Genomic DNA, 13,265 nt, shown 5'->3' on the forward strand with positions numbered 1-13,265 from the left:
GGGCTAAAGATGAACTATATTTAGAAGAATTGCATGATTGGGGTTCCCCTGGGCCTAGGGCCTCACTCAAAAAGGTTAAAGATTTAAAATATTGACTTTTGTTAGAAGGATTATTGTAACCAGTTAAAGGCATCCAATGTTTCTAAAAAAGAAATGGAGCTACGTCTTCAGTAAGAGTTCCAAAGTCAATATATACGGTGGAAAATTAGAATAAAAATTACCCTTGAAAGTACTTTCAGTAAGTCTCTCCCAAAATATAGCATAGACGGTTTCATACATGCCTCTCAGGAAGTATAACAGTATAATTTTCACCAGGGTTGGGAACAGAGCTGTTTCTTCCATTAAGCATCATGTAAAGTGTCAACAGTTGCCTTTTAGGGGCCATGTACTAGAAAAGATACTTATTGTTTTTTATTTCCTTCTTTTCTTCCTAAGTGCATATAGTTGAATTAAATGGACATTAAATGCAATACCGCTGAACACAAATTGTACAGATAATGAATTCATTCTACAAATAAAAACTACAGGCAACATGGTGGTGACAAAAGCTAGAGTCTACCAATTGAAAAACTATTATAATATATCCTTGAACGTCAAGTCTCTCTATCAACACTTGGAAAATACCCCCAAGTAACCTGTCAGCTTTGCAGCATCTTTTCTATAGTGTATGTCTACCTTTATTCCTTTACATAGAAATTGTTTACCCCCCCAAAAAGTAATTTTTTCTCAAAAATATTTCTCTAAAAATAAGAACAAAATCTACGTTGTGGAAAAAATGTTTTTTGATATCTAGCTACAAGTTATTTAAGATAGTCTGCATGTCTTGAAATCATAAACAAATCCTGTTAAAGCAAAAATACCACAAAAATGTAGATGTTCTCTTTGTCTCCCCTTCCATACACACAAAATCAATTCTAGTCTTAAAAAGAAATGCTCTCTGTAATTATCATATGACCCACAATCACACTCCTGGGCATTTATCCCAGGAAAATGAAAACTTACGTTCACACAAAAATCTATACACGAATGTTTACAGCAGTTTTATTCGTAATAGTGAAAAACCAGAAACAACCCTGAAGTCTCAACTGGTAAATGGTTAAACAAACTGTGGGACAACCATACCGTGGGATATTACCCAAACATAAAAAGAACAGACTTGAAATATTCAAGTTCAATCTCCAGAAAATTGTGCTGAGTGAGAAAAGTCAATTCCAAAAGGTTATATACTATATGATTCCATTTATATAACATCCTTGAAAAGAAAAAATTATAGAAATGGAGAACAGCCTAGTGGTTGCTATGGTTAAGGAAGGGGAGCAGGACAGAAGCAGCTATGGATACACAAGGGCAACATGAGGAATCCTTGTGCTGAAGGAACTGTTCTGTATTTTGGCTGTACTGATGCCAATGTCCAGGTTGTGATATGGCACTATATACCATACTATTTGGGGAAACTAGGTAAAGGGTACAAAGGACCTCTCCATTATTTAGTACAACTGCATGTGAAATCTATAATGATCTCAAAATACTAAGTTTAATTAAAAATAAAAAAGAAACACTCTAGCCTAATAAATTTACTTTGCCATATGGAGACCTGAGCTTAAGAATTTATCATAGCACTTTCTTTGTAAAAACTACAGAAGTGGATGAAGTACGAACTGGGTCATTTACAAAACAGTTACTCACAACTGCTTCTTCGAGTGTCATGAGCATCTGTGAATCTCCCCAGTTCCCTCGCTAAGGGCCACCTCTAGTGACACATACCCCTTGACAGTGTTCACACCACAGAAGCCAGAGGCCTGCCTACCACAGAGGAATCCTTCCATTTTCCTACAGCCACCACAAAGGCCACAACAAGGAATTTCCCAATGGCAAGGCAAACGGTCATTATTCAGTCTCCCCAAATGTAAGAACTCTGTGAAAGACTGGATGTCAACCTTCTTTACATAACAAATGCTCAAACACGTAACAAATGCTCTGCCAGTTATGATTTTTATCTTGTATCTGAGTTGAGCTAATAGATTTTTTGAGAAGAAAATGTTCTATTCCAGAGGGACTAATATAGAGAATTAAAATATATATAAGGATACCTTTCAAGTCTTTTTTCTCCCATAAATATAATACAGTCACATTAGAAAGTGATTTTAAACCTATTCTAATGATATCAGATTGCCAGAAGAATTGCTAGGTTGGAGAATGTGATTTTTTTTTTTTTTTGGAACGCTCTTTTTCAGGTATAAACATTCATTCAATCCAATAAAGTCGTTTTAGAAAAAAAGTCAACATATAAAATTGATTTTATTTTTTTCTATACTTTGATTAAAACAGATAGCACTTGGTAATACATTACAACGCTAAGCATGTCAAATAAAATTGGTGATCTAGAAGGGCATAACCTTCTTCTGCATGACAACTGTGGATTTTAAGTGGAAAAATACTGTAATCTATAAATAAGAACATCCAAAACATATTTAAACCACTTGAGCACTTGATTTTTCCATGGCCTTTGCATCTAGACTGAACAGACCACAGGAAATTTCAGACTGACAGCTGAATCTAAAAGAAAAAAGAAATCCATTTAGTTGCCATGATCATTGTCACCACCAGTTCCTAATATCTTCTTATACTTCACCAACCTCACTTAACTTTGCCCTGTTGCTTTATGCTTGGGAGAAAGACAAATCACTAATCAATTATGCACACTAATTTAAAATGCTACCTTTAGGAGGCATTTTGATACCTTAGGAATAGGGGTATTTCCTCTAACTGCTTACTTTTAAACATTTTCGATAACACCTTAGGCAGGATGCACTGAACATTTGCAAACACTTAAAAATGCTACAGTCTACATAGACTATCAAACTGCGCCCCAAAAGTGGCGGTACAATTCTGCAACTGGTTGAGGTCACATGGAAAATAGAATTATATGCTAATTTGTTCCTATATTAAGTTATCATAGAAGGTCATACCAAGCACAGTAAAATGAATTCTGGAAAAAAAATTAACTAAGTAGATTGGTATGTACCGTATCAAAGTAAACTGTTTATCTTAATAGATACAAATACAAGAAAGATTTTTAAAACAGGGGCATTTTTCTTCTTTGCAAAAAAGTAAATGTTTTAACCAACCCCAGGCAATGACTTGCATGATTTAAAAACACTTTATCTAAATAGTTTTTCCTTAAAGGAGAACAAGGGCAAGATTTTTTTTTCCCAAGGGGAGAAAAGAAATGGAAAAGGGCAGAGTATCCAAAAGAGAATAATTTCCTCAGAAAAAGCTTTACTTTATCTACGTATTTATTGAATTTTATTCACGTAAATAGTTCTGCACATGTACTATAAAATGAACAGATAGGTTTAAACTAAATGATGGGGTCAGGAGGTACTTACCATATACATTTATTATTTTACTCCAAAATAAACTAAACAACAATATAGATGTTTTCCTTAACGTAGATTTGTATGAAGAAAATACGCTTCATTTAAAAAAACTATTGAGGAAGAAAATCTATATTCATTTTTTTCTGGAGGGCACATCTATAGATAGGCCTTAACCACAGATAAGTTCTAAGGATAAAGTATCAACTTAGAAAACTATAAACCAAATTAATGGTTGAAGAATTCGGGCTACCAGTTTCATATGTGATGATAGTGCAACCTTTATATTTCTATTTTCAAAGGTCCTTTATAGAAAAAAGGGAAAAATTGGGGGGAGGGGGTGATGGAGAACTAAAATCTTACATTTGAAACCAAGGGACCAGTATTTTATAAAGCATCCAGCTTATTGCAGGACACAACTAAGAAGAGTAACAGAGATCATCTGTGTCACACCCTCAGGCAAATTCCTGGGAAAAAATAAAACGATAATTTTCTGTTCTAGAGTCTATCCTATTTTCCATGAAAAGATATGTTTATATTTTTCATTTTATTGCAACATTTCCAATGCAATGCTACAAAAGAACTAGCACTGACAAAGAGCCATCTGAATTTTCTTTAAATCATAACTCATTTTTAATTTCTAAAGGGACTTTACCTATTGCTTTCAATAAAATTTTATTACTATTAGTTATCATAAAATACGTTAGGTTCCCATGGAATACAAGTTAGACATCTTCAAATACTGACTTTTCTACTATATATTATGGGCATTGTCTACCCTATTTTCTCCTTACCAAGTTAGATATGGAGATTCTTAGTCAGGCATAAGATCTTTGGCTTCTTGATGAACTATAAAATAAAGCAATATACTACTTTATTATCATTCTTGTTTGAAGGACCTTATGTATTGGGATCTTAATCCATTAAAAAGTTGAGAATTACATTTGAAAAGGGTGGGCGGAAGTCTGACAAAAATGAAAACATGCAATGATGCCTAAAATATCAGGGCTTAAGTAAATTAATCTTCATTCCCACTGAAAGCAGTCTGATGTCCAGGGACAAGGAATTATTCTACCATAACACACAGCACATTAAATACTACAATAGACCCATTTGAAATGTCTTAAGATAATTATTATGTCATCTACAAATGATTGTATATAGACTTATATTTTAATATTCAATACCAGAGGTTCTAACGCAAAATATGCTGAAATGGTAAATACATTTATTTGGTTCAAGATAAGAGCAAGCAAATCAGTAGCTATTCTATGACTGAAAGTAAGACTCCAAATAAGATCTGAAAAAGAATCGATAAAAGCAAGGGCAAAATATTTGGACCCTGGTTATCACAAACAACACTATCATTCCTGATGGTTTGCATATAAAACTCCTTATCTCCACTAGCTAGTTGAAAAGAATGAAAAGCTTCTTACAACCAGCTAAAAAGAAAGTCTTTACCATGCTCCTTGAAAAAGCTCATTTTCACATTACTCAGGCTTCATTATGCTAAATCAATATTCGTTTAGTCACTGGGGTTATTGACATATTTTAAAATAAAAGTATACCCTTCAGCTACTGCACTCATTACAGGTAATTTGTCTTGTCAGAGAGCAGGGAATATTATCCTAGTCTTTCAGGGGCTGACAGCCCGTGGAAATACCTCCCCATGGTTACAACTGTAAATAATTTTAAGGTAAAATATTGAAAAATCAATGACTGTTTCCTGCAATCTGTCACAAACAAATCAATCATAATCTGTACTGCCAGAGAGTATGATTTGAAGGAGATGGGAGCAGATGTAATTCTTGGCTGGAATCTCTCATTTCAAAATCACTTCACATAATGGTGTCATCATTTAAACACTTAACAGTCAGCGCAACTGCCACTGTAACATCTAGTTGGACAAAACCACAAGGAGGAGGAGGAGAAAATGCCATCACTATTACGTTAACAAACATTTAATTTAAATGGTTACTGCATTAGTAAATTTCAGCCGAAAACAGTTTTACCTGCCCCCTTTCACAGTTTTAAATTAATCAAGGCTGCTTTTCTGTGTACTAATGCTTAATAAATTAGTCCATGTCTAAAGTACGTATTCTTTTTATTTTAAAAGTCCATTATAGAGAACAAAATTTGGAATTAATAAATAAATCATTTGGATTGTAGAATATCCATAATTCTATCTATAAACAAAGACAAAAAATAGTGTCACAGATGTCAAGATTATACTTTTAAAGTAGGTTTAAAGGTCACAGTTGCCCAGATATTAAATTTTATATTTTCCTTCTATTAATAAATATTACATTTCAACTTTGTAATACTGTAGCACATTTTAGAATGACCAGCAAGACCTAGTCAATTCAAAAATACCCTTGCATTCCATACACAAGCTACACCATAGATTGATATTTTAAACGCTAGAGTAATAACCCAAGTATATGAAGTGTAAAAGTTGGTCAAGGACATAATATTGAATTGTTCTGCAAATGTAAACTGCCTTCCAAGTAATCACTTTTATATCATTTTTTTTCTAGGCTACATGCTAATAGCTCCTCAGCTGCTTCCAACCTCTACCTAGGCAAGAATAAAAGAATCTGAGATTAGTATATTTCCTCTTCCCGTTGTATTAACCAAAAACATCATATGATTTAAAGATTAAAGAGTCCCCTTCTTGAAGGTTTTTGTTTTTAAATGTATACTAGCTCTTTAATAGAAGAAATTGATTTTATCTACTACTGTTGCTTACCAATTTCCCAATTATATAATTAGACATCATAAAGCCCTTTATTATTACATTAATATCTCTCCATAGATATAGTTCAGGGAGTATTTTTGATGACTAGAAAAGTATATCATTTTTCTTAAAAAGGAAAAAAAATGATATAAATACCATTACACAATTTAAGCCTTTATAAACATTCTTAGACATAGCGATTGATAATTTATAAAGGGGTTTGACTCTGTTTTTAATTTAACTTGCATGGGCAATGTAGCAACATAGCATGAAAAGATGGAAGATTTTCTTATTGACACAGATTTTTCATTTTTGTTGTTCAAGAATCTTAGATTCATTCTGTAACACCAGCATTAGGTTTCTGAAACTGGAAAAGCATGTGGGGAAATGATCAAAGATCTCATCCAGAATAAAACAGAGTCCTCCATTCCATGTGAATCCCTGCAACAGCTGCAAAGAAAGCAACAAGCCAACCTAGTGAGAGGAAACGGAAAGTATTACCCATAGCCTAGGATTACACAAAAAATGGAAAGGGACCTAAAGCTGACAACTAGGGAAGGAACCCGTGTGTGGGAGCTCCTGGCCTCCAGTGCGCTAGAGCAGCCCAGGCTGGGCCTGGTGAGCTCTTTGGCAGAGCCCTGGAACCAGTTGTCAACCAGCAAGTCTCCCACTCAGAGCTGGGTGGTGGCTGGCAGCAAACCACCCTGCCGAGAGCACGTTCCCCCAGAGAAGGCAACAAAGCCAGAGAGGTAAATGAGGACAGCTAAGCAACGCGCTCAATGCCTGCACATCAACCACATGCTAAAATGACATCTACTAGAACGGGGTAGGCCACCATCACAGACCTAATTCTCAGAAAGAAGCTATTTTAAGGGTGCTGAGTATGCCTAGATGAGATTTCTCAGCTCTCCCAACATAGCCTATTACCCCAGGAGGAGGAGCTCGAAAACTCAGCACAGGAAAATCAGATTGTTTCCATACCCCAAATTTAAAGAAATTGCTCTCTACTAGATAAAGTTCTTATATGTAATAAAGGCACAGGATTACAGAGGAAAGTATTCTTTTAAAAGAGATAATATTACCTCCCTATCTTCAGAATCTCCTTCTTCCAATAGCCAGTACAGTAGCTCCATTATGGACTGTAGATTCTTAAAGAGAAAAACAGCAAGAGTTAGCTTCATCTTTCCTACCAGTTCGTTCCTTCATTGAATTACAATTTAATTACCAATACTTCAATTGATTTTATTCCTGAATGATAGATATAGTTCTCAAAAAGCATACTCTAGCCATTTCCACTAGAGAACATTTAGTATAACCTTCTCAATTAATCAACCATAACCTATTACTGTTGAAAGGACATGCTTTCTTCATATTTTCAAGAGTGGGGAACCCCCCCTCACACCACCTATTTTATATAAAAGAAGTATCGGTTTTAATACATTTGAATACCATTAATATATAAGAAATAAACATGAATCTTCATAATAAATTTTGGCTAATTACAGATATAAAACTCAACTAATTTGCATATATGTTTAGATTTTTCCTATATTCATCCTTAGGAGGGAAGAAAAATCTAATCCTTCTGTCTTATAAATTCAACAAGTTTACATGTGGTTAAAAAAACAAAAACTAAGCTTAAAGGCAAACAAAGAGGAATCAGACTGCTCACTGTTTAACATTTTCTTCATATTTGTGTGTTTCCTAAGTGACTGTAATGCTTCAGCTCTTGGTCATACATGAAGCCCCATAACGCCCAATCAGTGATAGAAGAACACAAGTGTGTTATTTAAAAACAATTATATAACATTAAAAATCACTTTAATACCTTTGAAAGTATCCACAGAGAAGCACTTATTCTACTGCAGGCTGTACTAGAGTTGCCTTCTGTAGAATTAGCTTTTTTTTTTTTGGTCATTCAACCATCTTTTTTACTTAAGAAAATATTCTCTATCACTAAATCCAGTACTTGCTCTCCCCACTAGGCAACGCAAATATTCTGCACAGTATTTTTTTTTTCTCATAGCTTTTCTCATCTGCTTGTATTCAGCATCCCCTATTTTGATGAGAAGTGACAAGTTTTGTGCACACCTGTATATCCTTTGTCTTTTTAAAAGAGTTTAGTACCCATGACTAGAGCTGATACTCCCTCTAAGTTTATTCTTAAAAGAACTGGGGTAATGAAAATAATCAAAAACTGTAATTTGATATAAACATTATTTCCTTTAAATAATAATCCTATTTCTATAACATATCGTAACTTTAGTCTTGATTTTTACAAAAAGCACTGAGCTCAAAAGTTTCACTATCCGACGATAACATTAAAAAATAAATGCATTTTAAGTGCAGTTCCATGAATCAAAAATTTTCCTACTTACCAATGCATTGGTAAAATTTTAATAATCAAAGGCCTCAAGTGACATTCTCTACATTCTGTACTTAGACCATCCCCATTTCCAATACAAATACTTTGGTAAAACAAACGCTAATGCTATTTTGGGTTTACTCCACACACAAGCACAACTGTGCAGACACTCACTTGCAGATGAGCCTGGGGATGCACAAGGACAAATTTCAGTCAACATTTGGAGGAACCCCATGGTTCAGAAGTGAGCTTAGCTGAAAACATCCAAATGTATTACGGAAACATCATACTTAAAACCTGCACAGCAAATGGAAACGATTCTGTTTAAGGAAACACAGAAGTCTGGTTAAATACTTTAGGGATATTAGATATGAATATCTAATCTAATTTTCTCCAAGGTATCACTCTATATTATCTCAAATAAACAACTAAAGACTGTATCAAGGTGTGGAATATCATTAGCCTGAGAAAAGGCTAGAAAAATGGATTACATAAATGACAACTGCAGGAGAAAATTATATTCTATTCTCTTGAACAAATGTTAAGTGCATCCTTACTCATAAAGATTTAAACTTTAACTACATTTGAATATACTGGTTTTCAATTTTGAAGCATCTAAGTTAATTTGCCAAGCTAAATTGGTGCTCAGGTATACTCTAGCTATAAAATACTGCAGATTTATGCAGAAATAAGTCATGAGTATCACACTCCAGAGTAGTGCTAAACCAGAAAGCAAACCAGAGTCATTACTGAACAAGAAAAAAATAATTCCAAGATTTTACATCTTCTTAGAGTGGTATCAGCTGCTATTCTATTAAGGACAATTATTCTCTATAACACAGCTAACATTTATACCGAAAAGATGTTAAACTACAGGAGCCAACACAATGTAGACGCTGAAGGGAAATACACAAAGATATTGAGATATTACCACACAAAATAGGCTGTGCTATCTCAGAGGTAAAACACTGTTCCAAAATATGATCCTGTTTTCATAATCTGTTTTAAAGAACATGTTTAATTCACTCAGGATTACACGATCTCATTTACTTGCACATTATCAACTGAAGAACACTGACATTTTCCACAAGATTTCTATACTGTAAAAATATATTATATTATTATATATTAATATAGTAATAATTACTTGGTGTTACTTATTAAAACAGATGACAGGTAATTAGCTCATATTCCTATTTCATTTCTTTTAACACAGCATATCAAATTTGAAAATAATGTATGGATAATAGCATTGGGATGCTGATCTTAGCTGCCAGAAAAGAAATTTTTGAAGGGGAGTTGGGGGATAAGTAAAGCAATTATGTCAAAATTAATGCTCTTGTTTTAGTTTCAGCAAACAAATCTACATAAGTCATTCTCTGATTTTAGTTTACCATGTAATGCTCGGCTGCTCATTATCCTTGGAGTCACGAATGAGCTGTGATTCTACACCTGGCCTCTCCGATCATAACGCCTATGGCCTCCTCCACTTTCATTTCCTCTTTCTACAATGAGTTTTAATATTAAAGAAAAACACTCACACATCTTACATATACACTGATGGACAGCCAGCTTCCAGGAAATCATGGGCTACAAAGAGAGGGGGGAAATCTTAATGCAATACTTATGTTGAAGGGTATTAGGTGCTGAGTAAGCCAAGGGGTAATATAATCAGCAGCATCCGTCCTGCTATTGTTGTGGCATTTGGTATTCAGAGATTTGAAGTAAAGGACAGTAATACTATTCTAGTGGTCATCCAGGTTATGATTCAGATCCTTAAACTAATAAGAGTCTAAATGCACTATCTTCACTTGCTCATCAATTCAAGTTTACAGAACCACATTTTGGAAGAAATGAAACAGTTTTCTTCTACGTCTGGAAATAAAAACAAGACATTCCATAAAAAATGTAGTTAAGTACCTGACAATAAGAAAAAAGAAATTGTTTTAGATCATTAAAACATTCTAGGAGACTGTCTTCTAAAAAAAGTGAAGGGACATAAATTTCTTATATATTTACCTTTTCATTACAATCCTGTTTCTGCACATTAAGCACGCCTTCCTCTACATATTTTTACTGAACACTAATAAACGTTTGCTTAATAATATACTATGCTATTTATGCTTTTCTTTCTAAATCAGGAACCATTACTCCACAAAGATGGAAGCACAAAAGAAGTCGACAAAGGCATTGCCAAAAAGCCACAAGTAGTATTAATACATGCCAGAACACTTAACATTGAACTATCATTTCTGTCTAAAACTTCTGCTGCCAGAGTGCTGGAAGCTCAAAGACAGGTTTCTATGCAATTAAATTCTCCAAAAGCAAAACTGTACAGAAATATGCCGCCCTTCTTATGTCACCATTTTATAGACAACATTTTCTCAAGATCTTAATTAAGATAACGATGCACACCTGTGTCAACATTCTCTGGCAAGACAGCCTTATCAATCATAATCCTTTAAGTACACTCCAAAACTGCAAAGCGATATGACAGAAGCAATCTGTTGCCTTTCCTAGCGTCAGTGTTGTGTCTCTCCCACAAGAATGATGAGATCTTTAAAATACAGCAGATCTCCTTTTATGAGTCTTTAAAGTTTTAACTGTAAACAGTTATTACACTAAATAAACAGGAATAACCTCTTTTGCACTTGATTTAAACAATGACAACTGTACAGCCAAAACTCGAAGAGTAAGCTCCACGACCATGTCTTAACAATACAATTGTGGATCTTATTTTAAAGCTCTAAATTTTAAGAGTTATGCCTAACAGGATCCGTGCAGACATGACAAACCAATAAACTCTTAGGAAGTTTTAAAATTAGAATTTTTTTTAAAGTCCTTCATTAAGAACAATCAGGGAATACCTATCCCTAGTGTAAGTTAAAATGTTCGGAAAGATACAAATGCAACAGTAAGCCAAAAACAAAAGGAGTCGTCTTGGTAACCTGGAACCAGAGGGAGTTAGCTCCCACCTCTGCTGGGGGAGAAAGCTTCAGTGACAAGAGAGGAGTTAAACTACTGCTAAAAGCACGCAGGCTCCCAAACGGCAAAGCTGATGAATAAAGGAGGAAAAGGGGCGGGGGCGGGGTGGAGAGAAGGGAACGTATCCTTATCGTCACTGCTACCAAGACTAAAAGTTAAAACCTCCGGTTTACCAGCAAAAACGTGAAAGCTTTCACATGAAAACGGAGAAAACCCACCAGATGTTATCTGAATCCCGTCTGCACGCTAATGATCAGCTCTTCCCTTTCACATATTAACACGAGTCTATCTCAGACGCCGGGCGGCCGTGGCCAGCCGAGCATCAGAGCCATCAATGTGCAAATAAACCAGAAAATAGAGACATCCTTAAGAAATGAGTCTCAAATTTGACGTAGAGCGGAGGTGACAACCACAGCAACAGAACCATAAACTCCATAAATTCTAAATGCCTCAATATCTTGCAGGATTCTCTACAGTCCGTGCACCAAAAAGAAGACAGTAGAAAGAAACGAAGTGGGGGGGGAGGGGGGTTTGGTAAGTATAGTGTGTCTGTGTGGGGGGGTTGCTTAGCTGCCCAGAGTTACATGATGATGTAACGAGAATGTGTGGACAGACTCAGATTTTCGGTGGCACAAACCTCCACGGTTCCATTTCAGAAATCTCGGACGAGAGCCCAGAGGGTGAAGCCGCCGCGCGTGGATGGAGGGGACACGCCCACGCCCGCCCGCCCGGGGACCGTCACACCAGGAGAAGCCCGCCCAACTTTCACGCGGCCCATGCCCACGGAGGCGCGCGGGGCACCGTCGCGTCCGTCCGGTCCACGAGGGGACGCGGACGCGGCTCGAGAGGCAGGAAGCCCGGCCGCAACGGGGCGGGTGCGCGGTGGCATGGAGGACCCGGGGCTCACCTCTCCTCCACGGCGCGGGCGCGCGAGCCGCGGACGCTCCCTCGTGGCTGGCGCGAGCCCCCGGCGGGCGGCGCGCGCGGGCCGCTACAGACCTTTAGCGCGAAGGGCTGCGGCGGCGGCGGCGGCGGCGGCGGCGGCGGCGGCGGCGGCGGCGGCGGCGGCGGCGGCGGCGGCGGGCGGAGCCGGGGGGCGGGCGCTGGGGAGCTGAGGGGCAGCGAGAGGCGGGAGCGATGCCAGCAGGGCGGGGACGCTTCGGGGCACTCCCCGCGACCACCCGGGCGTTGTCCGAGCCCCAGAAGACATTGCCCCTTGGCTGCCTGCGAGGCCACCACTGGCCGGCTCCGCACGCCAGGCCGCTCAGCCTCGCCTCAGTCTCGGCCGGCTTGCTGCCACCTCAGCCTGGCTGTTCCCGCCACCGCCGCCGCCGGCTTCCCGTCTCCATGACAATAGCGCGCCGTCGCCCCGCCCAGCCCCGCCCTCTCGGCGCCGTTACTCTGAGGAAAGCGGGCTCACGTAGCCGAAGGGCGGAGCCAATAGAGGCCAGCGTCCAATTAGAGGTGAAAGCAGGGAGGGATGGGGCCGGGAGGCTAGAGCGGTTGTAGGAGGACGTCCGCCTGAGGGGCGGAGTCTGGAGGGAACTGACGGAGGGGAGGAGTCAGCGCGCGTGCGTGAAGTCGCGCTGCGGAGAGTGTGCCGTTGTGGAGAGTGGGCTTGGGTGCAGGGGTTGGAGCTCAGGAAGTAAAAGTGTATCTCTCCCGTCAGAGTCATTGAGGGAAACTCTGTGTATAGGCATACTTCGGCTTCCGTGTGACCTCATTATAAAAGGCCACAAAGTCCCCGATCTACTGGGCCCCAGCGGAGTGCCCAACACTGTGCCAGCCCCTGTCCTGGTTC

The 13,265-nt window shown here is 38.1% G+C and overlaps 1 long non-coding RNA gene across 1 annotated transcript; it reads right to left on the minus strand.

Annotated features, from left to right (window-relative positions):
* Positions 1-2,279: 2,279 nt before the first annotated feature.
* Positions 2,280-9,957, minus strand: LOC137215549 (uncharacterized). Its single transcript, XR_010939312.1, has 5 exons — positions 9,874-9,957; positions 8,654-8,799; positions 7,197-7,262; positions 4,172-4,226; positions 2,280-2,556 (listed from the first exon to the last, which is right to left on the minus strand). It is a non-coding gene; the product is annotated as an uncharacterized lncRNA (long non-coding RNA).
* Between the last annotated feature and the right edge of the window lie 3,308 nt (positions 9,958-13,265).

This window comes from Pseudorca crassidens, chromosome 20 (genome assembly GCF_039906515.1).
Source record: "Pseudorca crassidens isolate mPseCra1 chromosome 20, mPseCra1.hap1, whole genome shotgun sequence".
Taxonomy (NCBI): domain Eukaryota; kingdom Metazoa; phylum Chordata; class Mammalia; order Artiodactyla; family Delphinidae; genus Pseudorca; species Pseudorca crassidens.